Source organism: Glycine soja, chromosome 4 (assembly GCF_004193775.1).
Source record: "Glycine soja cultivar W05 chromosome 4, ASM419377v2, whole genome shotgun sequence".
NCBI classification, from domain to species: domain Eukaryota; kingdom Viridiplantae; phylum Streptophyta; class Magnoliopsida; order Fabales; family Fabaceae; genus Glycine; species Glycine soja.
In genome coordinates, this window is record NC_041005.1 from 45,428,086 (window position 1) to 45,445,974 (window position 17,889).

The 17,889-nt window shown below is 34.0% G+C and overlaps 1 pseudogene across 1 annotated transcript; it reads right to left on the reverse strand.

Annotated features, from left to right (window-relative positions):
- Positions 1-307: 307 nt before the first annotated feature.
- On the reverse strand, positions 308-3,077 carry LOC114409871 (annotated as a pseudogene). The gene is made up of 2 exons (XR_003666229.1): positions 2,446-3,077; positions 308-1,757 (listed from the first exon to the last, which is right to left on the reverse strand). The product of XR_003666229.1 is annotated as a UDP-glycosyltransferase 87A1-like (transcript).
- Between the last annotated feature and the right edge of the window lie 14,812 nt (positions 3,078-17,889).

A 17,889-nucleotide genomic window follows, 5' to 3' on the forward strand; every position in this document is an offset into this window, starting at 1 on the left:
TTATATTGGTAACGTCTGCGTAACTTCATCTCCATAGGCATGTATATAAATTAGCAGTGGTTTTAATATTTGCTGCTTCTTTTTTATTATTACACGTGCTCACCTGTATCTCATTCTCCTTTTCAGCATTATCTATAACTTTACTTCTTGATAGCCGTATCGACCCCTTTCTTCAGTACAGTTCTGCAGATCTATATTTCCTTTAAAGAGGGTTCCCTTATTTTAAATTCCGAAGGATTTAGAATTATTCATAGAAATATACTTGGCTAGTTGGCTTCCTGGGAAGTCTTTATAGGTTAGTGTTCTATCAGTACAACTAAGCATATTTTTATTTGCTGCTTTCGGTACAAATATCAAGTGATTAAAATGTTTTGCAATTAGAAGGGCAAAACAAAAGATGCTAAATAAAATGTTAATTATTAGTTAGTTAGAATGGTAATGGGGGATTCAATCTCACGATATCTCCCCCTCTCCCTTCAACTCTTAAACCCCACGAAACCAACCTTATAACTCCTGATTGTTACTCTTGCTGATTGCATCTTCAAAATGGGACAATCTATTCCAGGCTCACCAACCTCAGGTTGCAGCTGGTGTAAGCTCAAAAGCTGATATGCCTAAGATCCTGTCACAGTTAAGGGAATAGTTCCATAATTTATATGTATGGATCAAAGTACCAATGGTGAAGTACAGATGAATTTCATTATCTTTATCCTTCACCCTCACATGAACCAAAAATCAAATAAGAGCAAGATAATTTTGTTTCCAATTTTTCTCCTTTCTAGTTTTATCTGCCTATTTTAAGCTCAACCAAGTAAAATGTACATCACACATATCACATCTTTTATTTGCCTATTTTGTCCATCACATATCCCCTGCCTCTCAATGACCTTGAACACACAAAACATCTTTTATAAATGCATCAAGGTTCACATTGGAGGATCCACCTTCTGCAACTGCTCGGTCACAAATGCCCTTAAATTCTAGTGCCCTGTCTCGAATTTCTTTTCGCTTTCCAAGATCCATAAACTCTCTAATCACTTGCACTATTTCATCTTTTGTTATCAATTCTGCACTTCCCAAATCTGATCTTTTAAGCTCCCACCCATTCTTCCACTCTTCCAAAATTTGCCTACTATTTGGAACTTGGTCTAAGAAAAGAGGGAATGTCAGCATTGGAATACCACCAAAAACAGCTTCTAGAGTTGAATTCCACCCACAGTGGCTCCAAAACCCACCTACAGAAGGATGTGACAAAACCTTCAATTGGTCGCACCAAGGCACCACTAAACCCCTATCCCCACATTTCTCTTTTAACCATGAAACTTCTCCACGAACCACCCACAAGTAACAAACACCACTCGTGTTCAAAGCTGAAACAATTTAATTCATTTGGGCACATGACACAGAAAGGAAACTACCGAGAGAAATGTACAATACAGACATGGATGGCTGATGATCTAGCCAATTTAAGTAGTCAACGTTGTAATCACTGTCGTTGGTCACAAAATGACATGTTTCGTGTTTGAAGTAAGGAAAGGCAATGGGACAAATTGGAAAGTGGAACATGGCTCTCAAAGAATCAATTACTTCAGCTTCCAACTCTTGAACAGTATTAACTATAAGACAATCTGCTTTTGGCACTACTGAAATGCATTCCAACTCAAGCTGCAAAAACCTCAAGTCATTTTCACGAAGCACCGTTCGAAGATCAGCTAATTGTGCTGCAGAAATTCCTGGTATATGCTCTTCATAATCATCTACACCATTGAAAGCCACAAATTCAAACACCAACAAATAAAAACTATATTTATAAAAAAATAATAATTCACTATAATTATCTGCTTCACTTCGACTACCTTTGAAAACTTTATTTTAAATATTCACCGATTTATAATTTTTATAACCAAATTTCATATAATTTAGAAAATTAAAAAGAATCATATAACCTATTGTTGGAAATTTTACATTGATTGATAATATGACTAAAATAGTGTATATAAGTTTAGAACAATCCTCGTTCCGTGAGTTAATTTTTAGGGTTGAAGTAGGCTCAAACACAAAATCTAAGATTGATATTAGTGATTGTTGTATCTCTTGGGTCACTAAAGATATTAGATATCACTCGCAAATGTTCAGTTCAGTTCTGCAAACATTGCGCTAGAGATGTGTAGTTCTAGACTTGAGTAAACTGTGTTGGAGATCCCTTTAATTTGACTTGTGATATAAGGTCGAATCCAAATTCTGAAGTTTATAATGTACCTAAAGAATGAATAAAAACAGTGATTTCTTAATCACTTTAAAATCTGAAGTTGAAACGAAAATTTGTCAATTGCTTAATGCTTAAGAGTTTGAAAAATTAATTAGTTTTCCCATAAGATAGCTAATTTAACAAAATCATCTTAACTAATTCACAATTACATTTTGCAGTGACCTTAGAAACCCTACCTAAAACATCAACCTTCAAAGAGTGGTTACGAACCAAGCTTCCTAGTTGATGCAACGTGAGGTAAAAGGAAGCCGACATGGTCCAAAGCAGCGCGACCGGAATATTACTGCGGCGGGCGACGGCGACAGGGAAGTGAAGCTCGACGTCGGCGACGAGGGCGGTGACGGGAGGGTGAAGGCGGCGGAGGAGGTGGTCGAAGGGAGGTTCCATGTTGGTGACGACGGCTTTGAAGAAAGCGGGGATATCGGAGGCTATCTAAGATTGGAAAGGGATAACGTTGGGGATGGTGGCGAAGCGAACGTTGCTCGGCTTCGGCTCGGAGCCGATGAAGCCGAGCCACTCTTCGGTGACAAGAATGGTGATGATGAAGGGAGAAGATGAAGATGCTGCCGCGAGTAGTTTGCAGAGGTTCATCATGCAGTTCACGTGTCCTCGACTTGGGAATGGCATGGCCACCACGTGTCCATTGAATCTAAGAGATTCTGGAATTTCCATGTCTCTGGCTCAGACTGAAAACTTCAAGCTAGGGTTTCATTGATTGAGTACGTGGGGACATTATCTACACTCTTATCTTACATATACCATTTTTGAGCTCTCATAACTGGCCCTCTTAATTTCTCCATCTTTTTTGTCCCCACTTGAATGATTAAATTAATCTCAATTTCTTTCTATCTTTTAATATATAATTATGTAATAAAAATATCTCCCACTATACTATATTTTTATGTCCATAAAATATCTAACACTTTTACGCAATAAAATTTATTTCCATGAGACCTATAAGTATGAAAATGAGTTGTTTGTTTAAATTAAAATAAATAATTCTAAGAAAACTGATTCTTAAAAATGTGATTTTCCCAAAAGCAGATGATTTTATTTTATTTTTACATAAAAAACAGATTTTTTTTTTTAAAAAAAAGTTTCAACTAACACGCAAACAAGCAAAAAATAATTATTTTATTAAAAAATACTTTTTATTAAAAGAATAAACTAATAAAATGAATCAGGCCGATCGTATAAAACCAAGCTGGACTAAAAAAATAGCCGAAATATAATAAAATATATTTGGATCGGCCTAATAATCTCCAAGGTCACTAAATCTAATTGGACTTATAAAATAAGACTAAAAAAATATAACCTAATCTAATCTAATTCTTGACTCATGCTTAGCCTGGCCGGACCAACCTATCTATTTTGTCACTCTACCTACATTTACTAGATAATTTTAGAATCAATAAATATACTCATACATTCACTTTTTCTTTCATCTCCTTCTCCATCTATTTTTTTTTTCCCTATCTCTTTCGTCCTTTTTCATTACATCACATCACTTATCATATTATTTTCCCTTTTTCCTTTTTATTTTCTATCTCTCTATTTTTACACCCATACACTCCAAATTTGGGATGTATGAATATCCTATACTCTTTTAGAATATCTTCATGTTCTACTACTGTTATCTCGATAAAAAATAAAAATAAAAATTACGTTGCGTAGTCACGGGTCATATTTTCTTTGTCAAACATTTCCTACTTATATGTTCTTCGTCGCATCACTTGCCTAAAGCACTTTAAGAATCAATTTTTTAATCGTCATCCTGTGGACATGAGAACATTAGAAAAGTTCAGTGTCTTTTGTAGTATATATATGATCAACTAGGAGTCACCTAGCTAACCTCGTGGTTGTGGACGAATTTTTTTCCCAAATGCATAAAAAATTAATTAAATACCAAAACATATATATCCCCATTATTTACCAAAACATATATATTTATTATTTATTATGTAAATTCAAGTTAGAGGATCCGAATTTATACCGTATTTTTTCAACAAAATTTCAAAAATCTGTTGAGAATTCGGGTCCCCTAGCTTAAATTCTCAACGTGATTTTTATAAAATTTTTAAGAAAAATTAATTTTTTTAAAAGGTTTAAAAATAATTAATATAAAGAAAATCAATAAAATTAAATAATATTATGATATAATTTTCTAATTATCATGTAAGTATTTAAATAAATTACAAACTTAAGATACTTGAACATGTTGTGAATATTTTTTAACTTCAATTTTTGTTTCGTTGGCGGTTTTTTTTACTTATGTATAATAATTTAAAATGAAAAAATTAATTAGTAGTCTTAAAATAAATTTAAAAAAGGGGAAATGATTTAAAAAATTAAATTGATTAAAAATACAGTGAATAAATAATTACTATATCTCAATTATATAATACACATAAATTAAAACACTACGGTGATTGAGATGAAAGACAGAGAGACATACATAATAAAACGAGAATAACGGAATATACTAACAAATACAATTGAAACACGAAAATGATGAACCTAATGATAGTTTGAAAGATGTTGTGTAACAAACATGTCTTCTTTCATTTGGGTTACTGATTTGTTAAAAATAACTAAAATTTCTATTGGGTTGAAATGTTTCTAGTAGTTGGATTTTGCTAACACTTTTAATACGTCTTCATCATTTTTCAACTCTATTATTTCATATTCAATTAATTTTTCTGAATATTTTGCATGACCTGAATGTCGAAAGAACGATCGTCTGATCATTTGTGATTCATGAATTTCATAAGGGAGAACCCCTAGAGGTGTAACTTGCATGATGACATCCTTGAGTGTCTCGATGCTGATGCTGCATCCCGAAGAAATGTCAAATCTTATTGGATTTGTTCTAGTGAAGGAATAACCCAAAAACCCGCCTTGTCGTGGTATGTTTCACTTCATGTTGTAATACAACATTGCATCATGAGTAGGAGTAATGAAGGATTGAAATAGGTTGAGTATACCATCCGATGTTCTATTGATGGTATATAATAATTCTATAGGGCCAACATACGAGTATTACTCATTGCACATTAACATTGTGCAAACATCATCATCATTTTTCAATTGTAGAGATTGAAAAAAATATTACTGACCTGTATCTATGGATGACTGTCGGTAATAGATTTCATCCACAAATTGGTCATTGGTTAGTTGAAAGGTGTTGTGCATTCTACTCTTGAGTGTCTCAAAAGAACACTCATTAGGAACTCATATTGGTATTGGAGTAGGACTTTGAAAATAAACACAAGTTTGGTTGTGAATGATTGATCAATTTGAAAAAATAAATGCTAATCTTAGGTTAGCAATGGTCTGATTATTTGTTTCTCCCAAGAATGTCATAGTATTGAGATTGAATTTGGTTTGTGAAGGTATGTTGTGTGGAAGTGTGTGATTGTATTGAGTGTGTTTCGTGTTATTTATAGTTGTTTGAATATTTGCCCCGTTGATGTGTATTGGAATCTCATAAGGTTATAATTGTGTTTCTGATAGACGCTTGTGTGAAATCCAATGTTGATTGAGAATGTCATTATTTTATATAGTGCATAATGTATAGTGTATTGTGTTATCTATTAACTCATTGGCAAGTGCATTAAATTTGTCAAAAGTAGTAAAGTACTCGGAAGTCTGAGTGTTAAATTCATAATGACTTTGTTTGTATTTAGATTGATACAAACCCAATTTACAAGTAAGAGATAAGGAATTTAAAATAACAGATAAAGAAAGATAGGAGATACGATAAAATAAAAGATAGAAAAGATAAAAGATTTAAATTAAAAGATGATAAAGACAAAGATAAAAAAAAAGATAAGATAAGAAAAATAAAAGATTAAGATGAAGATAAAGAAAGATAAATTCAAAATGTGATAATGTTAGAACCTAACTTACCTTATTTGTCTAAGATGTATTATTTTAGATTTTTCTCTTTCAATTTGGTGAATTTTTTTCCTACCCACATCTGTTAGAATACTTGCCCCTGATGTCTCACAATGACAAACCTATTTTACCCATTTATCTCCCAAATGACTTTGCAAAGACTCAATAGATAAAATGCATGAAGTTCTAATTTTAAATGTTTGCTTTGATGCATGGGCATAATGCAATCACTTTATGTCTAGCAATGATTTTATTAAGATACTCCTTCCTTTTAGTTCTATTAGAAATTATCCTTTGTCGAGAGACTAATCCGTAAAAATGATGCATGTAAGACCTTAATTGTATTTCTATTAAGGATTACCCTCTATCGAACACCTAATCCCTAAAGATGATACAAGGATAAATGATACATGAAATTAAAATAAGAAAGGATAATAGGAAAGAAAACACATGTCTGCATTGATAAATATGAAATGTACAATACATTCTTTGGCTTTTTAGGCCTGCCAGACCCTAATTAAAGGTTTAGCCTCTCATAGCCATAAAGGGCCTTATACTTAAAAAGGGTTTTAGAAACTGATGGAAGAGAATGGATGGAAAAAAGATATAAAAAGAAAGATTTTTCTTACTAGAGATACTCAGACTTAGGATGAATTCATGAGAGGGCTCTGAGTCTTTGGGGTGGTGTATTTTCTCCTTGACTTGACTCTCTTTTTATAGTTGTTGAAGTGGACTTGGACCTAATGCAAAAAATCTTCCTTATTCATATTTTTGATATTTTCTGGATCTTTTTTGCTTTTAATCCCTCTTTTTCATAGCTATAAGCCATAAATAAGAAAAATATCAATTTCTAACATTTAAGCCAAAAATAACTGCTAAATAAATATTTTCAACGATATTTTAAATATATTTTTATTATAAAAAATAGTTCATATTTAACAATTATCATTGTCAATTTTTACTGTGATTTTAGCTTTCTACCTGATGTACTAGATGTCCATTCTAACTTCCAAACTTAAATTTAGATTGTGAGTTGTCAATTTAATGTCAGTTTTGTTGGTGAAACATTTATTATCATTTTCAGAGACGTGGATAAATTACAAAGTGTTGTCAATTTCGACTGTGATTTTATCCTATTACCTGCTGTTGTAGATGTCCATTATTACTTTCAGACTTATATTTAAATTGTGAGTTGTGAATTCAATGTCAAATTTGTTGGTGAAACATCTATTATTTTTTTCAAATATTTGGGTAAATTCCAAAGTGTTATCAATTTTGACTGTGATTTTATCCTGCTACTTGTTGCACCAGACGTCCATTGTTACTTTCAGACTTGAATTTAAATTGTGAGTTGTCAATTCAATGTCAGTTTTGTTGGGGAAACATCTATTGTTTTTTTTTTTCCAGAGATGTGGGTAAATTGCAAAGTGTTGTCAATTTCGGCTGTGATTTTACCCTGTTACTTGCTGCACCAGACATCCATTATTACTTTCAGACTTGAATTTAAATTGTGAGTTGTCAATTTAATGTTAGTTTTGTTCGTGAAACATCTATAGTTTTTCAGAGACATAGGTAAATTGCAAAGTATTGTCAATTTTGACTATGATTTTATCCTGGTAGCTACTGCATTAGACGCGGGTAAATTGGAAATTGTTAACATAAATTGAAACAAACGATTTATTTCATTACGTAAAGTAATCACTGAACACCAACATAGCACACCATGTGAAAACCTCAAAGCAGAAACAACTAACACATGGATCATCCCCAGATTAGTAACCTTGTTTGAATATTAATTCGTGGGAAGGAGACATGTTACTTTCTTTCGGCCCGAAAGATGAGTCATTATCACTACCATGGTTTTTGACCCAACAACTATCATATTCATCTGATAGGTCCTAAAGATTGGAGGTTGAGTCATGTTGGTTGTTTGGTGGGTTATTGTTGTCACAAATTGTGGCAAATAACTCCACAAATGGTTGGGTTGTTGTAAAAAATGTTGAACATTTGTTGAACATCAAGATCATCTCCTAAAATAAAACATGTGTACATATATGGTTGTCCTGACTCAAATATGGGCACCGAAAGTGGAGATGTTGAATATGTTGGTGTGATTCAATGTTTAGTTTTTTGTGAACAACTTCAAGCAATTGTGTAAGGGTTATGACATTATTGACCATGAAGGTTTTTGTATTGTTACTAATGAAGATGGTGCCTTCATTAGTGTTGCAGATTTGGCTGTTGTAGTAAGCACAAACATATGAGTTGAGTGACACATTGTGGTAGAGGTTGAGATGAATATTTGAATGTTCTACGAATTTCTTTAGCTGGTAGTGATATTTATAGAATTTGTCGGTTTTTGTAGGTGTTCACTATGCAATCACATGCATTGGTAAATGGCATGTGAGTCTGTCTAGCATATGGTCTCGAGATGCGATAAGGGTGAATGTGTTGAATAGTAATAATAAAAAATATTGTTTTAAAGGTGGAAACATATTTTTTTTTACTCTTAATTTGAGGTTGTTGTTGATGAAACTTTTACACGATATATGTTTTTTTGGATTTTTTGACATGAAAACTATGAAAAAACTTGCCATGGATTTTTTTAATGTATTGGAGATAAATTAAAAAAATTGCATAACATAGCCACTTAAACATTGTTTCAAGGGTCGAAAACATAATTATTTGGTCTTTTGTCGGTTGCTACAGGCATTCATTGTGCGATCACATGCACCGATAATTGGCATGCAAGGTTGAACAACACATGGCCTCGAGATGCGATAGGGGTCTTTGCGGTGAGCAGCAATAATAAAAACAACTTTAATTGTTCACACATGCTTTGTCGATTACGTGGAGTTGTTCACTATGTAGTCACATGCACTGATAATTGGCATGTGAGGCCGTGTAACACATGGCTTTTGTTTGAATGTAAGGCCTTGAGATTCCAAAGCACATTAAAATGATTGTCTTACTATCATGCCTCTAGATTCCAAAGCACGTTAACCATTAACCCGTGATTGATTATATATTTAAGTGCATCATATCACCATGTACTTTGCATTGTTACATCAAATTGTCACTGAGCAAAAACAAATATATAGTGCAAGCAAAATGAGTTCAACCCTAATTTGTGTGTTCATTTATGTCAATAGTGAGATCATCCGCAGTTCAAGTGGAAATGCGATTTTCACCAGTGACAACACAAATCAATGTTGTTCTATCCAACAATGACACTGTCAGACACAATCAGTGTAATCACTTCACTTTGGTATCGTTGTCCTATATATGAAATGAATGGACATGATGAGTATAGGGCATGTCGAATTATTGATGAAGAAGATGTTTCATGAATGCTTAATACATTCCCAAATATGGTAAGTGTAATATGTATGGAACTTAGAGTTGAAGTTCATACTTCACCATCACCGTGTCAAGCTAATGAGCTAATCTGTGCGCATCACTGTGCTCGTCAGGAATCCTGTAGAGACATTGTGCGCATCACTGTGCCCATTAAGAATCTTGCAGAGATATTGTGTGCGACACTGTGCATGTCAGGAATCCTGTAGAAATATTGTGCGCATCATTGTGCCCGTCTAGAATCCTGCATAGACACTGCGCGTCACTGTGTCCGTCAGGAATCCTACAGAGACACTGTGCATGCCACTGTGTCCGTCAAGAATCTTGCAGAGACACTGTGCATGTCAGGAATCCTACAGAGACATTGTGCTCGTCAGGAATCCTACAGAGACACTATGCACATCATTGTACACATTAGGAATCCTGCAGTGACACTGTGTTAACACTGCTCATGGTATTGTAGCTGCAATCTCGACTGCTAAAAGTGTTGGGGCGATGAGGACCATTGGGTCTATCAGTACAACATTCCCATACCACGACACTATAAATTAGACTCATAACGTATTCTTCATAACACATCAAATCCTTCACTAGAAAACATTCAATTCATTCTCAAACATATAGTTTATTCACATACATCACACCTTAGTATCACTATGTCAAGCACAAACGAAACAATCTCTGTCATAGTCTACTATGATGCCTATGTAGCCGATTGTAATGTTGGTGCTTGTTTCAATGAAAAGAGGCCTGACCTTCAATGCCTTGAAAAGAAAAATCCAACAAAAGATAGGCCTAAACCGAGGTCAAAACATAACCGCAGTCATTTATCGATACCCATAACTACAGGGTCTGACATGTTCAATTATCATGCTGTTACCATCAATGACGATGAGGATATTGATGGCATGTTCAATGTCTATAATTGACAAGAATGCATAAGTTGCTTTGAGTTACTCGTACAATACGAATAACAACCTTCTTCTACCACTAATGTTGAAACAACCATTCTATCACCACAAATTCACCAAATACAATATACTGACTACCATACTGAAAGCTACCATGAAGGTCCATCTTCTTACACCCCAATCCCATGCATGCACACAAATGATTGTTACATCCCCTATTCCATCATCAGACTACTGTGTGACGACTCCCCAACTTTTGAATCTAAATGAGTCTTCTCACCTAAATGCCCAACCAACTACTCAAATCCATGTTGCTCAATTTCAAAGCAATGAAATGTCACACAACTATCATGTTGAAAATGGGTTGCCGAATGAAGTAATTGATCACTTTAGTGACAATGAAGATGAAATTCTGGTGGTCAATAACGATGACAACATCAACAACAACGACAATAATGACATCCAATTTCTTTCCAAACCGACAACAACTGAAAATGTCTATCATTCATATCCAAATTGCACTGATGTTGGTGACAACCAAGTGATTGAGAACTTCGACTATATGCATTTTTTGGACCTACCACAACAATCTAAATCGCAGGATGGGGAGCTATATGTTGGTCAATGATTTCGTCAGTTAGAGGACCTCAAACACCCAGTAAAAATGTGGCACATTAAGAACCATGTCACTTTCAAACACAAAAGGTGTGTGAAGGATACATGGGCCTTATGTTGCCGAGCTGAGGGGTGCCAATGGAAACTTAAGGTGTCTGAACGCAAAAAATTTAAAAGTTTGGGAAATTAGAATGATTGAAGGGCCTCATGTATGTATCATGCCCACCATTTCCCAAAATCATAATAAGATGGATTCCAAACTCATAGGAAAAATTATCCTTGCGATGGTTGAAGAAAATGAGCAACTAACTATTCCAACATTCATCGCCTTCATTAGACAAGAGTTCGGCTACACCATCACATATCGAACAACATGGCTAGCAAAACAATGAGCCCTCGATAAGGTATATGGTAATTGAGAAGAGTCATAAAATATACTTTCCAAATATCTACAGGCTCGTTCCTGGCACAATGGTCATAATTCAAACTATACCTGCACTAGACGAGTCAGGCCAACCAATTTCAAACAAGGTCATATTCCATCGACTTTTTTGGTTATTCACTGCATGCATTGATGCGTTTGTATTCTGTAAACCCATGGTGCAAATCAATGGAATATGGCTTTATGGACGATACAAAGGGACACTATTAATTGCAATTGCAGAAGATGAGGCTAACAATAAATTTTCATTAGCACTTGCCATTGTTGAGGGCGAGACAACAGATGATTGACACTTTTTTTTTTTGCAAAACTTGAGAACCCACGTCACAAGACAACATGGTATATGCTTAATCTTTGATAGGCACGAGTCAATCAAAAGTGCATACAGATAATCAGACAGTGGGTGGACAACAGACAACTCATCGCATGTGTTATGTACTCGTCACATTGGGAAAAATTACAAAAAATAATTCAAAAGTAAGGACGAAAGGAAAAACGTCATGCATACGGGTAAGATATTTTTTAAAATTTTAATTCATATTATTTTATCATTTAAAGTTAAACTGACAATCGGATTTACATTTTTTTTTTCAAACAATAGGGTATGCCATGACCCAACTAGAGTTTTTTTTGTCACTACCAGCTGTTACAAGAAGACAACCCACACGACACTGTTTGACTTGATCAAATACCAAGGGAGCAATGGACCTTGACATGTGATGATGGAAAATGGTGGGGGACACATGACCACTAATTTGGCAGAGTCACTCAACTCGGTGCTAAAAAAATGAGAAAGTTTTCAATTACTGCCTTGGTCAAAGCTAGTATGAGAAGTTGAACAAATGTTTCGTTGATCTTTGACCCCTTATGAAAAAGCTAAAAGGGAGCTAATTGTGGATGATTGGGGGCAGAATATGGTGATCCAAAATCCCTCTCCCTCAATTTCTCTGTTCAAGTATTCCTCTGTCGGAGACGTTATTTTTCCTTTCATTTCCCAACGCTGTTAGCTGAATTAAATGGATTAAGTTCCATAGTAGAACATGTGTATTTCATTTCACTATTGTATTGATGTGCTGACTATTAGTGAATGATACTTGAGTTCCACCTTTCCATATTGATCTGTTAAATATTAACTGAGCATTACAAAATCCTGCTAAGTTTCAAGATTTTATCAAATACCTATTTGGTTGCTTCTACATGATGAAATCCAACCGTACCTAGATGTAAAACTGCTCCAATCAGACGGCTCAGAGTGCCTCATGCATGACTACCGAACATATTGATCAATTGGCATGAAATTGTTTCAACCTATCGTTCCAGAAATCTTGAGATCAAGTCTTGATATGCAGTTACATTAAATACTCAGAGAGCTTTCTCATATATAATTGTTCTTCCCAAGTCAAACAAAATTACCTTAAGTGAAGAACTCTGTCTGGTAAAAAGAAGAATACCTTCTACATTTTCATACCTTTTCTTAAATGACACATGACATACATTGTCCTCTTTCATATCCATCCAACCCAACTCTCTTATTTTTCTTTTTAAAGTTGGATATTTTAAACTAAAAGTCAAAAACTAATATTTCAAATACTGAAATTTATTTAAGGAGATATCACCTTTTAACTAATTTTTTTTCATATGCACAAATATTCGATGTTAACCAAATTTTAAAAGAGAAACTTACTTGTCAAACATATCCTACCATATTAATTGTCAACTTTCTTGTCATGCTTATGAGTTGTGTATATTATAGCTAGGGACTATTAGTCCATTACCCCACAGTAGTACTTAGAAAAATTCAAATCAGGCCAAAATGTCTGTGGAAAACATTATGTATGTGCGTATTTGTTTGATCTCTAGCAATTACGAACTCGATCTTTGCCGATGTTAGCTATAGAAATCTTCAAAACATTTATCACTAAACACTATTGACTCTTCACACACACATATTATCTTATTCCGCATCACTTAGAATAATCCTTATTCGCCTTAAAAAAAATTCTTATTTGCTACTTACCCACGTATATGTTCAGGCACCCAGTGGTTGAACTATATAACCTAACCTTGGAGTGATGAAAGCTACTATTCAGCCAACAATCACGCATTAATAATCGTTAATGCGTGATTTATGGGGCAATGCATATCATTGATTCATGAAGTTGTGATTATTAGGTATAAATAAAGACTTAGATATATTAACGTTGGTTTACTGAGGACGGGTTAACGTCATACACATGAAATTGGGGTAATGACCGTCGACTTTTATTTTCCACGTCTTAGTCAAACTTTTTACTTACGTTGGACTTGAGCATGTTGAAGATTTTCGTATGTATTAAAATTTATATGAGTGTTTAGTTTTATTTTTTATTATCTTTATCCTCTTCTTATGATTGAGTATAAAATCTTGACTCGAGTAAAAATCCTATGAAATAATTATATATATAAATAAATTCATTTTTTATATATATGTATACTTATATAATCAGTTGAAATACATCACATTTCAAAAGCTCAAGTCACACAAATATGTTTTTCATTACTATATATTCATTCGAAGATATATATATATATATATATATATATATATAATTTAATAACTGACTAGCTACCTTATGCTTAATTAGATATATATTTATTAATTAGTTGTTTTACTTGATTATTCATATATTCATTCAGATACCAATGAAAATGATGCTCCTAGTAATTTTACCAAGTAAACTGAGATTGCCTTCCCAATAATTTCAAAGGCTTGAAAACAGGTTAATCGGAGGCATATAGCAACTAGTTGCGGATAAAGAAAGAAGCTATAGCTTCCCTGCCGACGTGAAATAAACACCCATGAGTGTGAGAAGATGAAAGTGATGTCTAGGTTAAAAATATAATAAAACAGAAATAAGGATTAATTATGTTTTTTTCACTAAATTATAGGTATTTTTTATTGGAGACATTATTCGAGTTGGATAAAACTATTATGAACAATAAAATTATTCTTCTAAGAATTTAAATAGTTAGAGACTCAGACGTTAAACTTGAGACAACATATTAAACTTGAACAGTTTGACGAAAATTAATTCATATGTTTGATGATAAATGTTTTTATTCTTTTAAATTAGGAATATATTCTTTTAGTTCATGGATTCACTTTGTTGGCAATGTTGATAAATATATGCATGATAGTGATTAGTGATATAGAGATGTGACTCAAAGACTTGAGAAATTTAAAGTAAATTTAAGAATAAAATCTTTTATTAAATTTCTTTTTTTTAAATAAAAGTATGATATTGGTGAAGAGTTGTTGTTAATTAATTAGTACTTACTGTATTAATAAAAATATTAATAATTGCTTATGATATTTTAATTAAAATTTATTTTTAAATATAATTTTACAATAAATTTTTTAAGGTATATTAGTATTAAAAAAAAATTTGGAGTATTTTTTGGAATCTAAAGTTTTTGTTTAGGCTGCTTGGGCCTTAAACCAGGCATGGTGACATGATGATGTCAAAATAGAAATCATTGGATGTTATGTTGAGTATAGGATTTCTCCCTCCCTTTTTCATATGCTTAAAACTCATGGAGAGGATCTAAATTTTCATCAATAGGAAGTGTAACCGGAGGCAATATAAACAACAAACGTAAGTTGATAATGAAACACCAAAGCAACCCTTGCTAATTAAGCCTCTCCATTATGAAGCAAAAGGCCTGTTTATAAAATTGCCGGCTTACTCTATTTCGTTGAACTAGACCTCAACATTATTCTATTGTGATTCTTCACTTCAACATACTATTTTTTTATATGTTAATTTTTTCTAATAGTATCTCACTTAAATATTTAAATGAATTCATAAATATATTTTATATTTAAATAAAAAAAACTTTGTAAAAATGTTATTTTATTATAATACTTTGTAATTAATATTTTTATAGAAACACATATTATCGTAAAACTGTAAAAGACAAATAACACGAAATAATAGAAAAATGCTTGTTTGAAGCATAGTGTAGCAAAATGGACAAACCTACACCTGTACCCGTCATCTCATCCCGTGACACTATATGCTCCATTTTCCAGTATAATGAATTAAGTCACTAATTTATCTTTTTAGAAAGTGAGTTATAAGTTTAATACGATTTTATCGAATTAACTTGTAAGATAATAATTGTTTTCATTTATATATATTAATTTAGTTATATTACTAGGCGATTGATGTAGAATCTAAAACACATCTCTCTCATGACAAGAACTAAATGTCTCGAGCATTTTGAAAGACTAAACCTTTGCAGTGGTCTGATAGCAACCCAATAACAAATGACATGATAAATTCAACAATAATTGTTAAGTTAAATTTTGATATTATATTAAAATGTTATTTTGAATCAAATTCAATCTTATAAAATTGACTTATAAAGTAAAAATTATTCCTTATTTATATACATTTGACCGTGTTATTAGTCGATGGGAGATCTTCATCAGTGTCTCGTGCATAATACTAGCATAGAATGGATTAGTTGCTCGTAATCAGAGTAAAATTGCCAAGCCTACTCTAAACAGCAACACCTTTATCATAGCATGATTGTCAAAGTACCATAATTCTAACTCTGGGAACGGATCCTATAATGTAAAATTTTAATCTGAATCTCATACATAGAAAAATAAACACAAATACCATATTCAACCCTATTATGTAGGGACCATAATTGTATCGTATAGCCTAAGAAGCTCATCCTATACTTGGATCGTGGTGGTCATCGACTCCCAACCGCACCTAGAGCAGTTAGTCGACGTGGCCCAATGTGGCCCCTTGAAAAGCGTAATTCCTTTAGAGTTAAACGTATATATATAGATCTAAAGGCAAGATTATCAGGCACGTCCTATTGATCACTATATATACAAACACTTAAACACCACGAGCACTACTGACTTGCTTGTCAGAGCCCCTTTTGTAGGTACCTCCCCCTGCATCAGCAAGGAGATCGGAGACTCCGTCGAGACGAGGAGACAAAGGAGAAGAACCAGGAAACTCGTCGGAACTTGCTGAAGTGCATCAATGAGGGCAATATGATATATGTCCTGGACGAGGTGCACAAATGAATATGCAGAATGCACACCGGAGGGCGAAGCATGACAGCAAGGGTCATACGAGCTAGATACTACTGGCCGACCTTGAGGGAGAATTGCACCGAGTGCATCAAAAAATGCAAAGAATGTCAGGAATTCAGCAGTATCCACCACGCACCACCTGAAGTACTTCACATCATCACTTGTCCTTGGCCTTTCACCATGTAGGGAATGGACATTCTCGGACCAATTCCCACGATGAAAAGTCAAATCAAATTCCTCCTTGTCGCAGTGGATTACTTCACCAAGTGGGTTGAAGTTGAGCCCCCAACAAAAATCATGACCCAAAAGGTGCAAAAGTTCACATGGAAGAATATTATATGTAGGTATGACCTACCTCAAGCCATCGTGACCGACAATGGAAGGCAATTCACTGAAAAGGGTTGTGAAGAGTTTCTTAAACAACTTGGCATTAGACATCTGAATTCCTCAATGGAGCATCCCCAAACCAATGGGCAAGTAGAAGTCGCAAACAAAGTCATCCTTGTCGAGTTACGCAAAAGACTGTCGAAGGTTCCCATGGGGCTGTGGGTAGACGAGCTCCTGAGCATGCTTGAGGGGACCATTGCACTCCCCAGTTTACCATGCAGGAGACTCCATTCAACCTAACCTACAACACTGAAGCTATGATACTTGTAGAAATCGGCGAACCTTCACTACGAAGAGGAATGTTCAACATGACCAACAACTCAGAATCATTGGCAGTGGAGTTGGACCTGGCTGAGGAAGTTCGAAGTGAAGCTAGGGTTCACGAAGAAGCATGTAAAAAGAGAGTAACTTGAAAATATAACTCCAAACTCAGGAAACGGAGCTTCAAGACCAATGACATGGTTTGGAGGCTAAGAGGGGACTCCAGAAAAGACAACTTGGAAGTCAAACTTACACTGAATTGGGAATGGTCATTTCGCGTGGTGGAATAATTGTAGAACGACGTGTACAAGCTTCAAGACATGGCAGGAATGGTTGTCCCTAGGACCTGGAATGTAACTTACTTAAGGCCTTACTATAGTTAGAATTGGGTAATGTACTCTTTTTCCTACTTCAGTATTTTCCCACTTATAAAAAAATAAGGGTTTTGTTGAAGAGGTTTTAACGAGACACACCTAAGTATCCATGTAAAAGGATGATCCCTTCTAAAGTTAAATCATCAATGCAATCCTTTTACATCGCCTGATTTACATATTTTCTTATCGTTTTACTAGTCCATTTAATAACATGCATCGCCTTACGAAAACAAGAGGTCGAATCTGAACATCGATTTTTTTTTCAAGGTTGAATT